The sequence below is a fragment of the Ostrinia furnacalis genome, unplaced genomic scaffold (genome assembly GCF_004193835.3).
Source record: "Ostrinia furnacalis isolate ACB-3 unplaced genomic scaffold, ASM419383v2 OfSCF2049, whole genome shotgun sequence".
NCBI lineage: Eukaryota > Metazoa > Arthropoda > Insecta > Lepidoptera > Crambidae > Ostrinia > Ostrinia furnacalis.
The window spans coordinates 206,335-220,543 of NW_021132288.1; positions in this window are offsets into that span (position 1 = coordinate 206,335).

The following is a 14,209-nucleotide window of genomic DNA, read 5'->3' on the forward strand; positions in this document are numbered from 1 at the left end:
ATTCGGGTCCCCTACGTAGTTTCCAATGTAGCTGTAGCGACGAAAGTTGTAGCGATTTTTTCCACTGCCTCATAGTTTCGAAAGCAAATTATTTTGATGAATAAATCTAATGTTCTAATTACCTCTTACAAACTGTTTATTTGGTACTTATCTTACATATATTCGAGATTCGTATTCGCAAACATAGCTGGTTATCGTCTTAACTAACCACCAGCCCAAACAGCCGTCTGCTCAGTTACCTTACTTTTATTATTACTTTAGTTTTCTCTTTGACAAGCTCATTTTTTATTCACTTTAGGAGAGTAGCTAATCCCTCTCGTAGCTCGCTGAGCCACGCCAAATTGGTGTACTAGTCATCTGTAAGCCGTGTGTTACCCACATTTACCTCGAATATTATAGCAAAGGAACATGCAACTATGGATAGTTCTTTTCTCGGACTTTGAGATATTTGCGACAAAAATACTTACCCACATGACCGCATGAAGAATGTGCTCTTTAGAATAGTTCACATTTATCTTTCTTCTCAACAAATATTATTAAAGCAAAAGTTTTCGAGGATGGATACAGGAGTTACTCCTTCAAACAAAATCTACTAACGGATTTGTAGTTTATATGCCTACTATAAATAAAAATACGAGTACATCAGCTTTATGTTTTTCGAAATTAGCTTAAGTATTCGAAATCTGTTCGTAATAAATGAACCGATATAACAGTAAACTAGACTTTTTGTAAAAGTTATTCAGTTGGAAAATATTCAGAAAAAACTGAAAGCTTTTTGGATGGAACAAGGTCTGTCGAGTCAGCTAGTATTACCATAAAAACAAAGCAATTTAAAAAGTTTATTTACGTTTGAGACAGACCTCGCCGAACGAAGCAAGCTTATAATCTGGACCAGCCAGCCCTGATAGGGATTTTATTCTAAAGCACAAATAATGTGCAACGCGGACTAGCGGAAGTAATCAAGCTGCCTTAAGGCATTTGACAAGGCTTTAATGGTTTTATCAAATTGAGTGCACAGAAGATATTGCTGTCCATTGCGAAAGAGGATACGCCTGGATTCCTAGAAATATATTTTTTTTTATATATGTTTATTTATTTTCTGTAACTTGGCTTTTAACGAGCACTTTACATATCCCAGTACACATATTTTTACCATACCACAGTATGGTTATGCTAAATCCTGATTAATAATGTAAGTCAGTGTTTAGATTAAATAGCGTCAGACTCAGTCACTCTTTACTTAATCAGTTGTACGCCACAAACTGTAGATTTGAATTTTCCACTATTCAAGCAAAATGCGTTCGAAACGGCGATAATCAGAGACAGGCTACGAGTAAGTCCTCCTCCAATCTATGGACGCTAACGTAACGCTACACTCGGGTTTAATGTGTAAATGCACGCCATGGTCCGCTATCTGTAATCTACATTCTACAATCAGTGGTAACTACAAGACACTACTAGGAGATTACAGCTAATACTACTGCTAAACAAGAGTTAACTTACTGTCAAACAAATTACGAAAATCACATCTTAAATGCAAATAATATCGCGTCAAATGTGGGCCCTTAAGTAAACATGGCATAAATGATGTATTCATCCACAAAAAGTATTTTTTCATGGCCATCTAACTCAATATTTTCAGTAAAACACATTCCACGATCTGGTGAGGAGCCTGGATGCGGGCGGCGCAGGACCAGTCTTTGTGGAAATCCTCCTTGGGGGACTTTCAGCTTTGTCCAGCAGTGGACGTCATTCTGTTGAAACGAACGAACGCGTCACGATACTAAATTCAACTTATTATTTATTCATACATTCTAAAATTACTTGTTTATTTATTAAAAACTAGCTTTCTGCCCGCGGCTTCGCCCTCGTGGAATTTAGTCTGTCACAGAAAAACAATATCGCACGCGTATTTGCTCACCGTTTAGACCTACCCTGGACTACGACAAGCATTTTAAAACCAAAATCAGCTCAATCGGCCCAGGCGTTCTCGAGCTTTAACCAGACTAACGAACATCAATTCATTTTTATTTATATAGATAGATTTTGAAACTGCTGTAGAGGTTAAAATAAATCTTACAAGGCTTTTTAAGATTAAAGTTGCAAATACTTTTAAACTTAAGTTTCGTGGTGTTTAAGTACAGTCACGGAATGAAAAGGTTCGTCAGTTTTCAAATTGATTCCTTCAACGAATCACGAGCACATATTACCTTTTGAAACTATGTTGCAGAATAATCTCGAGTTAGAGAAAATAATCTTTAACTGTTCGTCAGTAAAGTTCAAAATTATTCAGATCAAAGTTTGACGATTTATCTTGTCAAGAAGATTATTATGATTGATAAACTAAAACCTTCTTGTTGGTTCAACCTGCCATTATTATTTCTTTTAAATAAAAAAAAACTATTGTCAATTGGTCAATGTCATCATTGCATTGCACTGATGGGATAGAAAAATAAACAAGCAAAACCTTATTCGTTAGCAAACGTCATATTTATTTAAATGTTAGCAGCACTGTTTCTTGCACTGTTATGTTGGCAGGTTTGACTCTNTACAAAGTAATAAAAACCACCAGTTATAGGGGCATTTTTTGGAGAAATTTATCAAATAACCAAAAAAACACGAATTTTTAAGCAGATTTTTTTTTTAAATTATCATTTTTTATTATTTGTTGGCCTTTTTTGTGTATTTTATGTATTTTTTTAGTATTGCCTGTTATTTAGCATTATTACTGTTTTTATTTTATCAGGATATACCGCTTAGTTTAAAAGTTATTACGTTTTCTTTACAATAAGTAATTGGAAGAAAAAAAATTCTATAAAAAATAAAATAAAAATCTCAAAAAATTTTTGGCCTCTTTTTTGTCGATAAAAATAGGTCTAGTTTCATCTATTTTCATATGTACACTTTAACGTGACTCACACTGTATAGATAGATTTTGAAACTGCTGTAGAGGTTAAAATAAATCTTACAAGGCTTCTTAAGATTAAAGTTGCAAATACTTTTAAACTTAAGTTTCGTGGTGTTTAAGTACATTTTCACTCACTTGCCTAAGCGCTTTATCTCAGCCACCTTGACCTAACTCGAAACAGTTAAGCTCGGGAGGGCGAGGATTCAATCCCTAGAAATAGGCTAACCAAGATTTTAAATACAAGAATACTTTAATACGTACTTACAGGAGGTAAAATAATTTATTTCCTTAATAGTTAGATAAATGCTATTCGTCAAAATAATAATGATAATACCCTAAATATTTCTTAGTTCAATGGTGCGGACAAATAAATATGACCCTTCTGAAGCTATAAACTGAAGAAATACGAAAACAAAAAGCTATAATCTACTCTTATTTGTGCACGAAGTTGAAAATAAACTCCGCAATAACAGAAATCAACATAATGATGAAAAGTGATGGCTTTTTTGAGGACGGTTTCATTTGTCAGCATGTCCATCACACTTAAGGAAAAATTGGAAAACAAAGTAGGTAGATATAAAATATTCGGACCATGATTTACATCGGCCAAAGAGCGGGGGTGGACATAGCAAGTTTTATAGTGGTCCCCCTGATCGATTCCGTCCCCCTAAGTGCCGGCCTGCACTCCTGTGTCATGTCTCGACAAATATATCAATAAGATCTGCCCTTATCTCACAAACGAAGAGCAGTGATTGAAGAAAGTTCTAGGGTCCTTGATTTATTGAAAACACACTTTCCACGTTTGCCATTGATTAATCACTCAATACATCTCTTTTATTTTCTCAAAAAATGAATAAGAAGGAAGGCATGTGACGCGTGCATGTGACGCGTGCATGTGCCAGGTGTGTTATACAGCCTTCCATAACACGGAAGTAATGGCTGTAGATATTAATCAACAAAGTCTATTACAATATTAATGCGTTAAGTTGTCAACCTCTCCAATATCGATTTGTTTTGTAAGTAGGTAGTACGTATTAGCCTGCTACTACAGTCATCTTTTTATAAACTTTTGTGTAGCTATAAATTATTTACAGTTAAACAAAAGAATAATAAGTTATTCGATAGCGGAACTCGCGCAAAAATAAACCTAATTTTGAACTTCCAAGAGCCTTGTGATGTGTTTTCTCAATAACGACGTTATGAGGATTCAAACCCAAATATAAAAATCGAATGATTAAAGTAACGATCGGCAGGAGGCTCTTTCATGTAAATAAGCAAAGCCTATCAGACCCGTTTGATGGGAATAAGGGTTCGTAATGATTCTCCATCCCAATTAAAGATTATCGTGGATGGATCAAAGTACTAATTATAATTGGGATGTGGAAGCAGCGTCTTTATCAGCGAAAAAACATTAAAATACGTGGAAATTGTGCAAAGCGAAGGAAACCTTACACATTTTTTAACTTAAAGGGCTTTTAATCCCTTTGTTCCATCTTGCAAATCAGTTATTTCCGTCCTTCCTTACAGTCGACAAAGACGATTTTGACGTAAAATCGACAGCAAATCAGGCACAATTTTGTTGTATAATAGCACCTATTACAACCTAAATAAGATGCTTTTTGTGGGTAACTTGATGCGCTCTCGTCGGTACCTAATACTCGTATAAAGTTGTACGTCAATCTTAGGTCGTATACGTACATTTTACGGATCTTCTTTATTCCTTTTTTATTGCAAAAGTTTTTCGTTTGTTGGTCTATTAATGTCCATATTTTGTTTCTGCTTTAAAGATTTTGACGTGCGCCTCGTGTGTTGCGTGCGTTGATTTAACGCCTGAAAATATCACGTACTAAGTTGTTGCTAAAGTCGTCCTAAATCTCTAATGTACTGAAAAACAAATGTTAAAACTCTGCAGCTGTATTGTAAGAATCGGCGTTATCCTTTCAAACAGTAGGTACCTACATAAAATTATTGTACTTAGTGTCGTCAGCGAAGTTTCCTTATGATGTAGGAGCAGTAAAAATTGAAACATTAAATATATTTTGCGACATAATTCTTCGACGCCTCCCTTTTAAGCGAATGTCGTCTCAGCGAAGTATTTTTACGATTTAAAAGAGAAGCAGGGAAGCCGGGCCGCAGTAAAAAAACAGTTAAACTGTTACTCGCGACTCGTAAAGCAGACAAATTGACTTTTTCTGACATCGCTGACGACTGAGTTATTTCTGTTTGTAAATCACCACTAATCGGTTTTTTTTTTCAGCCGACTGCAACCGAAGGGAGGTTATGGATTTCGGGAACCGTGCGTAGGTTCCGACTCTGTCAGAGATGAGCCGTGGATACACTTTATTGTGAATTAAGCCACTTAACTACAAGTTAAATCTCAACAAACAAAAAAAATTGCGCAATAGATTGGAGCCTACTGAGCCTAAAAGAACATTACTTTAAATGCAGTAATCCACTCTACCAAAATAATAACAGACAGTTATGAAAGCAGCCGAGCTAAACTGGACTAAAATGTTTGCAGAATGCATCCTAATTACTGAACCCAAGACGTCTCTAAATGCAACCCTAAAGACAAACGTCATTGTGAGAACCCTAAAACTGTAAGTATCTATTTGATTAAAACCCTTTGTACTGGTGCCATTACTCAAGTACACGTAACATACTTCATTGCTCCAGAAAATATACTGCTAACAATTTCAGACCGGAGCCTCACTCCACTCATCGCAAAAAATCGTTTCATTACCTCTTTGAATAAATATGAAACACGTTTTCTTATGGTTACACGGGATAATGACAATTTCGCTCCACACCTATTTGTGGAAAGGGCTAAAAGGTTCTCACGTTGGCTCACGGCTCAGGTTGTATAATAGGTGTGCGTTCAAGACTCGAATATTCGCAAAAATCGTGACGAGCCTTAATTTGAGAACGATTTCACGCGCAAATTGCGGGTTTGACCTTCCCATCCGCATTTGTGAAGTGTCATCAAAGACATTTCCTTTGGAAAGGGCTAAAAGGTTCTCACGTTGGCTCACGGCTCAGGTTGTATAATAGGTGTGCGTTCAAGACTCGAATATTCGCAAAAATCGTGACGAGCCTTAATTTGAGAACGATTTCACGCGCAAATTGCGGGTTTGACCTTCCCATCCGCATTTGTGAAGTGTCATCAAAGACATTTCCTTTCATTAGTAATGAGATTAGTAAATGATCTCTAGCAGCACAATAATCGATATAATTTATTATAAGTCGATCAAATTCTTGTTTACCTACACAAATTCATTTAGAAGTTCACGAAAAATGGTTCAGCTATGCTTTGAATTATCTTTGTTTTCGGGAAACAAAACAACAAAGCCCCGCGGTGAGCTCTCTAGAGAATTTTGTAACAGATAAGTAGGTTACTGAAACTAAAGCTAAATCTCAACTTCTACATATTTTCCGCGAATTTCAGGGTTTAATAGTACCTACTGCTTTTTACATTATACATCATTGCATGTGTAGCACTATAAAAATACAGTTTTAAAGTGTGCTATGCCTACTTTTTATTCAGTCCGTAAAAGATAATCCATATTTTCTTCTGTAGCATCGTAGAAATATAGCTTCAAAGTGGTGTTCTGTAGAGTTTAAAATAGCAGCATTTTTTATTGAAACAGCGTTGTCAACAAACCTTTACCAGCCGACTCCGGATTCTACGAATTAATAAAGTTTGCGGAAAGCGCTGTACTTACAATAACACTTTGTTTCTGCTTACCCAATAAGTTGAAACGCCGAATCGTCCCATAACAAGGTAATGTCGAAGTTTCAGGATAAGTTCGCGGAAAAAGTTAACAACGAGCTGAGCGGGAGAGCCGATGGCGGCGGCGATTATATCGAGACCGATTCGGTCGTTAAAGTCCTCGCAAAAAACAGTTGGGGCAAACGACGGTGACCTAGAATGATAGGATTTATTGCTTCAGGGTTTACCAGCATTTATTTTTAAGTATAATTTTCTTACAAGTTTGTCAAGCGAGAAAAATATGTGTACTTAAAAATTTGTGTTAAAATAAATACTCGTATTACAACAAGAAATCAAAGATAGCCGGATAAGCTCTCTGTGAAAAGGAATAAAAACTTTTTGTGATTTTCCTGTACATCCACATTAAAAAGTTCCATAAAACGGTGTCACCCATTAAAAGATTGCTAAAAATTAAAAATAACATTAATTTAATATTCATCCTGCGGCTGCGCTCACGTTAAACTTGGGATAAAAACGTCGGTTTTCATATTTATCAGGGCTTTAAAGTATCAAAACAGCCATTACTTACCCGCGGAACGGCACTGCTGCCACTGAGGTATTATTTCATAAACCTGTTTCATTTACGAGCGAAGTTGCTAAAGTTACATTCGGAAAAAGTTACAGAGCCGGACTGAAGTTGTGGAGGCGCACCTGCGTGCCAACTTGATTTGACTCATCGTTTATGGCCGCGCCTCACTCACGTTAGTGTCGGCGATCAGCGATTTTGCGACTTCATCATAATATTTGTTATCATTCGGCGTTCGATCGTTATAATAAAAGCGTGCAATTGTGCCATTTGGTCATACGCTATGGCCACTTCTCGTTCCCAACAAGTGTAGCTCTGCACTGAAAAGAATGTTTGGTTACTGCTTACACAACAAAAGTGACCAACGAACTAAGTGTTAACTACACTCGCGAGCAAAAATATGGAATCACCCTATTTATTCCGAGCGATCATAAGACACAAAGGGGTGAATCCATACTTTTGCTCGTAAGTATATAACCAAACTAAGTCTAGCTCACTACAGAATTATTTGTTTAATTTACACAACATTTTATTCCTCATAACCAAAGTGTTCGGTGGTCACTTTTGTTGTGTAAGCAGTAACCAAACATTTTTTTCAGTGTGGGGTGCATAGGAAATGCATCCTATGCGCGAAAGATCAACAATAAAACAGCGGGCACCAATAAAACCAAACCAATATGTGATTCAATCTTGGGAATAAATAAATATGATTCTGCAGTTCGGAAATCATGTTAACCAAAGGTCTGTTAAAGGTTCTAAATCTGAATAGAGTTGTGACCTCTAACAACCAACCAACTTAAAAAATAAGAGACCTGGAGATTTAACAACTGAAGCAAGTCGCATTGAATTTAATCAACACAAAGACACCTTCCACTCGACGTTAATTCAGTCAACACTCAGATGTGCTCGACAGATGCCAGTCTCGCATAAATCTAAATCACTGTGACCGGTCCAGGTGTTTAAATTACGAGTACGTTGAGTCTATGCGTCCATCTTCCGAAACGAGGCGGTCAGTGACGTATTTAGAATAGTGTGGCTGCTGTTTCACTAAATTCTATTGGAAAATCCGGGTTCCAAAAAGCGATCTAATCGTCAGTCAGTTCTAAAAATAGCTTGTAGAGCGCCGCGAACGTTATAGCTGACGGCTAACACGGCTACAAAAAGGCTACATTTTTTTTCAACAGCTTTTGTACGAATATATCGAACTGTCTACGTCAACTGTACCTCTGTACCTCTAGTACGAAAAACTTTCGAGTTCGTTTCGTTGCGTATTCAAAGTGTCATCGAAAAATTTTGTATGAAAAATTAAACAGCGCCCCCTAGGGCGGCTATAATATAGGGGGCGCTGTTTAATTTTTTATACAAAATTTTTCGATGACACTTTGAATACGCAACGAAACGAACTCGAAAGNGATCAGCGATTTTGCGACTTCATCATAATATTTGTTATCATTCGGCGTTCGATCGTAATAATAAAAGCGTGCAATTGAGCCATTTGGTCAAACTCAAACGATATGGCCACTTCTCGTTCCCAACAAGTGTAGCTCTAGGGTGCATAGGAAATGCATCCTATGCGCGAAGGATCTACGAGTACAGAAGGCACCAATAAAACCAAACCAATAAATATGATCCTGCAGTTCGGAAATCATGTTAACCAAAGGTCTGTTAAAGTGGTTCTAAATCTGAATAGAGTTGTGACCTCTAACAACCAACCAACTTAAAAAATAAGAGACCTGGAGATTTAACAACTGAAGCAAGTCGCATTTAATTTAATCAACACAAAGACACCTTCCACTCGACGTTAATTCAGTCAACACTAAGATGTACTCGACAGATGCCAGTCTCGCATAAATCTAAATCACTGTGACCGGTCCAGGTATTTAAATTACGAGTACGTCGAGTCTCTGCGTCCATCTTCCGAAACGAGGCGGTCAGTGACGTATTTAGAATAGTGTGGCTGTGATTTTACTAAATTCTATAGGAAAATCCGGGTTCCAAAAAGCGGTCTAATCGTCAATCAGTTCTAAAAATAGCTTGTAGAGCGCCGCGAACGTTATAGCCGACGGCTAACACGTCTACAAAAAGGCTACATTTTTTTTCAACAGCTTTTGTATGAATATATCGAACTGTCAACGTTAACTGACAGTCAGAACGGGCAATGTATTTCTTTACTAGCAAACGACATTATGATAATGTCGTTTCTCGTAGCATAACAATTTGTTTGGAAAATTCCGCATATTTTTTATTCACAACATTGGTACGTAAATGTCACAACATTAACATCAACCCCAAAATTGTAAACAAAACGAAGTCCCGGTAACAATACTTGTACTCCGAAAGAAAAAATATGAATATTCAGCACTAATATAATGCTCTAACCAAATATTCACGTAGCATTACGTTACCTGGTGTTGGCGACATTTATCTCAGTTGAGGAGACGTGCACCGCCAAACTCGGCTTGAGGGTTATCTACACTGCGGCTATATGACGAGCCAGAAAACATTTTTGTAAGATTTATAGACTAACCTTCTAGTTTTAATAACGCCAGTCGCGTAGAGTGCGCCGCTAAATGGGTACCTAGTGCCTAGTTAATAATACCAACATGTTTTATATGGCACCTAATATGTGATTATGTTTCTGTGTTAACGGTGTTGTTGTTAAAGTTTATGGTGTGGTTATTATTTGTAGGACTGTATTTCTCTTTTATTTCTTATTAAGAAACGTAAAATTGTGTCGACAGTAGATTTAATAAAAATATTCTTAATAACATATAGAAACGATTCTGCGGGCGGGGCACATAGCTCGAAGAGCTGATGGCCGCTGGGGCAGGAAAGTTCCAGGCAGGCCTCCCACTAGGTGGACCGACGATCTGGTGAAGGTCGCGGAAGGTACCTGGATGCAAGCGGCGCAGGACCGGTCTTTGTGGAAATCCTTGGGGGAGGCCTTTGTCCAGCAGTGGACGTCTTTCGGCTGAAACGAACGAACGAACGAACGAACATATAGAAACACATTTTTAAGAATATAAGATATTAAATTCACAAAACACCTCGGTATTTTAGTAGAGATACGTAATCATAAAATTCTAGATGATAAAATGCAAGATAGCGAGCCAATTAAATGTTGTTCGTATTCGTCCCCATCATCATCTCTGTCAACCCGTCATCTGTAATCCGATGTCCTTTAATAGGCTGACAAGAGTTGTGATGCTTGTTAAATGCTACCGTAAAGTTACTTGTTTACGACACGTGAAGAACTTTAAGTCCAACGCACGCTCTGTCTTTCTTTACTCTCGGCCCCTTATTCCAGACTTTTATGGCGGGAACGTGCTCTTCCTGAAAATCCATGATATTGGACTAAAGCTGCTTCTTTCCGAATTATCAAATTAAGTACTCAACTTTCCATATTCCACATCTCAAGTTATAATTGGAGTTTGAACTTTCGGTGTCATAAATCATCCACACACTTTCTTGTAAGGGTGAGCGTATGCTGAGACAAGGAACAGAATAGAGAATAAGGTATTAATCAAACAAATGACACTCAATTACTTTTACTCGTTTTATGCATATAAAAATAATTTACACTTACTTGAAAGCTAAGCCCTACATCATGTAAACCAGCCCTTACGATGACGGAGTACGAAAAAAGCTGGTGAAGTAAAATTATTATGCCAGTGTCGCTCGAGAGTCATTACGATATCCAACTTTAGGAGGAATGTTACTTTTTGTGATGTACAATCCCGTTGCAGACGACCGTCATATATTTTCGTTGGGAATTCTCGAGTTGCCACTGCTGCTCCATTACCAACTCATCATTCAGTCGTTGGAAGGATTTTAAATCGATACCAGTAATACTTTGACACAGTAGGTACAGTGAAATTTAGATACTGGACATTCTAATTAATTTATTTTGATAAGCCGATTTGATATTTCCTCGAAAATTTTACAGTCGAAAATAACCCAGTACGGCTAGCACGAAAAACTTTCGAGTTCAAATCGTTTGCGTACTCGAATCGCCATCAAAAGATTTAGTATGAAAACTACAACAGCGCCCTTGTGAACGTGTCGTAAAGTGAACTTAGTGTAAGAAATGGTTGCACGAAACTTATTTTGAGAATCAAAATTGTCACGTTTCGTTTAATTCGAAGGTTGAGTATCGAATTTTATCGAATACGCAAATGATTCGAAGACAAAAGTTGTTCATGCTAGAGGTACAGAATTAATGATTGGTCATTAACGATTGCTAATAAATACAATTTGCAATAAGCACACATAATCAATCCGAATTGAAATCAGTTGCGGTAACAATATATTAAGGATCAATGAATCCCAACTAATATTATAAATGCGAAAGTAACTCTGTCTGTCTGTCTGTCTGTCTGTCTGTCTGTCTGTCTGTTATAGGGGGCGCTGTTTAATTTTTTATACAAAATTTTTCGATGACACTTTGAATACGCAACGAAACGAACTCGAAAGGTTTTCCTACTAGAGGTACTAGTAGGAAAAACTTTCGAGTTCGTTTCGTTGCGTATTCAAAGTGTCATCGAAAAATTTTGTATGAAAAATTAAACAGCGCCCCCTAGGGCGGCTATAATATAGGAACGCAACGAAACGAACTCGAAAGTTTTTCCTACTAGAGGTACTGACAGTCAGAACGAGCAATGTATTTCTTTACTAGCAAACATCATAACGTCGTTTCTCGTAGCATAACAATTTGTTTGGAAAATTCCGCATATTTTTTATTCAAAACATTGCTACGCTACGTAAATGTCACAATATTAACATCAACCCCAAAATTGTAAACAAAACGAAGTCCTGGTAACAATACTTGTACTCCGAAAGAAAAAATATGAATATTCAGCACTAATATAATGCTCTAACCAAATAAATTTCACGTAGCATTACGTTACCTGGTGTCGGCGACATTTATCTCAGTTGAGGCGACGTGCAACGCCAAACTTGGCTTGAGGGTTATCTACACTGCGGCTATATGACGAGCCAAAGAACATTTTTGTAAGATTTATAGACTAACCTTCTAGTTTTTAATAACCCCAGCCGCGTAGAGTGCGCCGCTAAATGGGTACTAGTGCCTAGTTAATAATACCAACATGTTTTATATGGGACCTAATATGTGATTATGTTTCTGTGTTAACGGTGTTGTTGTTAAAGTTTATGGTGTGGTTATTATTTGTAGGATTGTATTTCTCTTTTATTTCTTATTAAGAAACGTAAAATTGTGTCGACAGCAAACAGCCTTAATAAAAGATTCTTAATAACATAGAGACACATTTTTAAGAATATAAGAGAATAAATTCACAAAACACCTCGGTATTTTAGTAGAGATATTTAATCATAAAATTCTAGATGATAAAATGCAAGATAGCGAGCCAAATGTTGCTCGTATTCGTCCCCATACCTGTCATCTCTGTCAACCCGTCATCTGTGATCCGATGTCCTTTAATAGGCTGACAAGAGTTGTGATGCTTGTTAAATGCTACCGTAAAGTTACTTGTTTACGACACGTGAAGAACTTTAAGTGCAACGCACGCTCTGTCTTTCTTTACTCTCGGCCCCTTATTCCAGACTTTTATGGCGGGAACATGCTCTTCCTGAAAATCCATGATATTGGACTAAAGCCGTTTCTTTCCGAATTATCAAATTAAGTACTCAACTTTCCATATTCCACATCTCAAGTTATAATTGGAGTTTGAACTTTCGGTGTCATAAATCATCCACACACTTTCTTGTAAGGGTGCGCGTATGCTGAGACAAAGAACAGAATAGAGAATAAGGTATTAATCAGACAAATGACACTCAATTATTTTTACTCGTTTTATGCATGACCTCATGTAAACCAGCCCTTACGATGACGGAGTACGAAAAAAGCTGGTGAAGTAAAATTATTATGCCAGTGTCGCTCGAGAGTCATTACGATATCCAACTTTAGGAGGAATGTTACTTTTTGTGATGTACAATCCCGTTGCAGACGACCGTCATATATTTTCGTTGGGAATTCTCGAGTTGCCACTGCTGCTCCATTACCAACTCATCACTCAGTCGTTGGAAGTATTTTAAATCGATACCAGTAGGTACAGTGAAATTTAGACTGGACATTCCAATTCATTTATCAATTTGATATTAATAAGCCGATTTGATAAATTTCCTCGAAAATACAATCGAAAATAACCCAGAATTAATGATTGGTGATTAACGATTGCTAATAAATACAATTTGCAATAAGCACACGTCATAATCAATCCGAATTGAAATCAGTTGCGGTAACAATAAATTAAGGATCAAGGAATTACCTATAAATCGTTCATCACCGAATTAACCATTGATTTCCATTATTAGTTCCCAAAATCCCGACTTATCCCGGAATCATTTTTATCGGGCCATAGGATAGGTATGTAATCAGCCCGTGGTAACAAAATACCTATTATGGGAAGGCAGAACGTAGGAAATTCCATAATAATCTGTAATAGGGTCTCGAAAGTCCCTTATAAATTGAGATAAGCGTGAAACTTGAGTGTTTTTATCGTATATTGATAACCACCAGGGATATAACTGCGCAAAGTAAGTAAGTGTACTCGGTATTTGAAACAGTAATAATATTTCCAGTTTGAGTGATTTGGGTCTCTTCAGTAAACGTTTTAACGTGAAACAAATTGGTTTCATTTTGCTGAAGAATGTACGAGTAACACGGGATCATAATTACTATGAATGTAATGATGATGAAAGAGCTTTAGGGCTAGAAAAAAACAAGAGCTTTGAAAACATGTTTATTTGTTCACCTCATAATATAATTACTAACTGCTTACATAAAAAACTGCATGCATAGGTATACCAAAATCAATTTCATATTGCCTTAATAACCATTTATAGCATGATGAGTTTTTTATTTCGTTAAAATAAAATAAGATTAACGAGCTATAGAGTAGGTAGGGTAAGATGGGGCACAGTTTTACAAAAAAAATAAACGGACTATAATGACAAAAATATTGTTTCA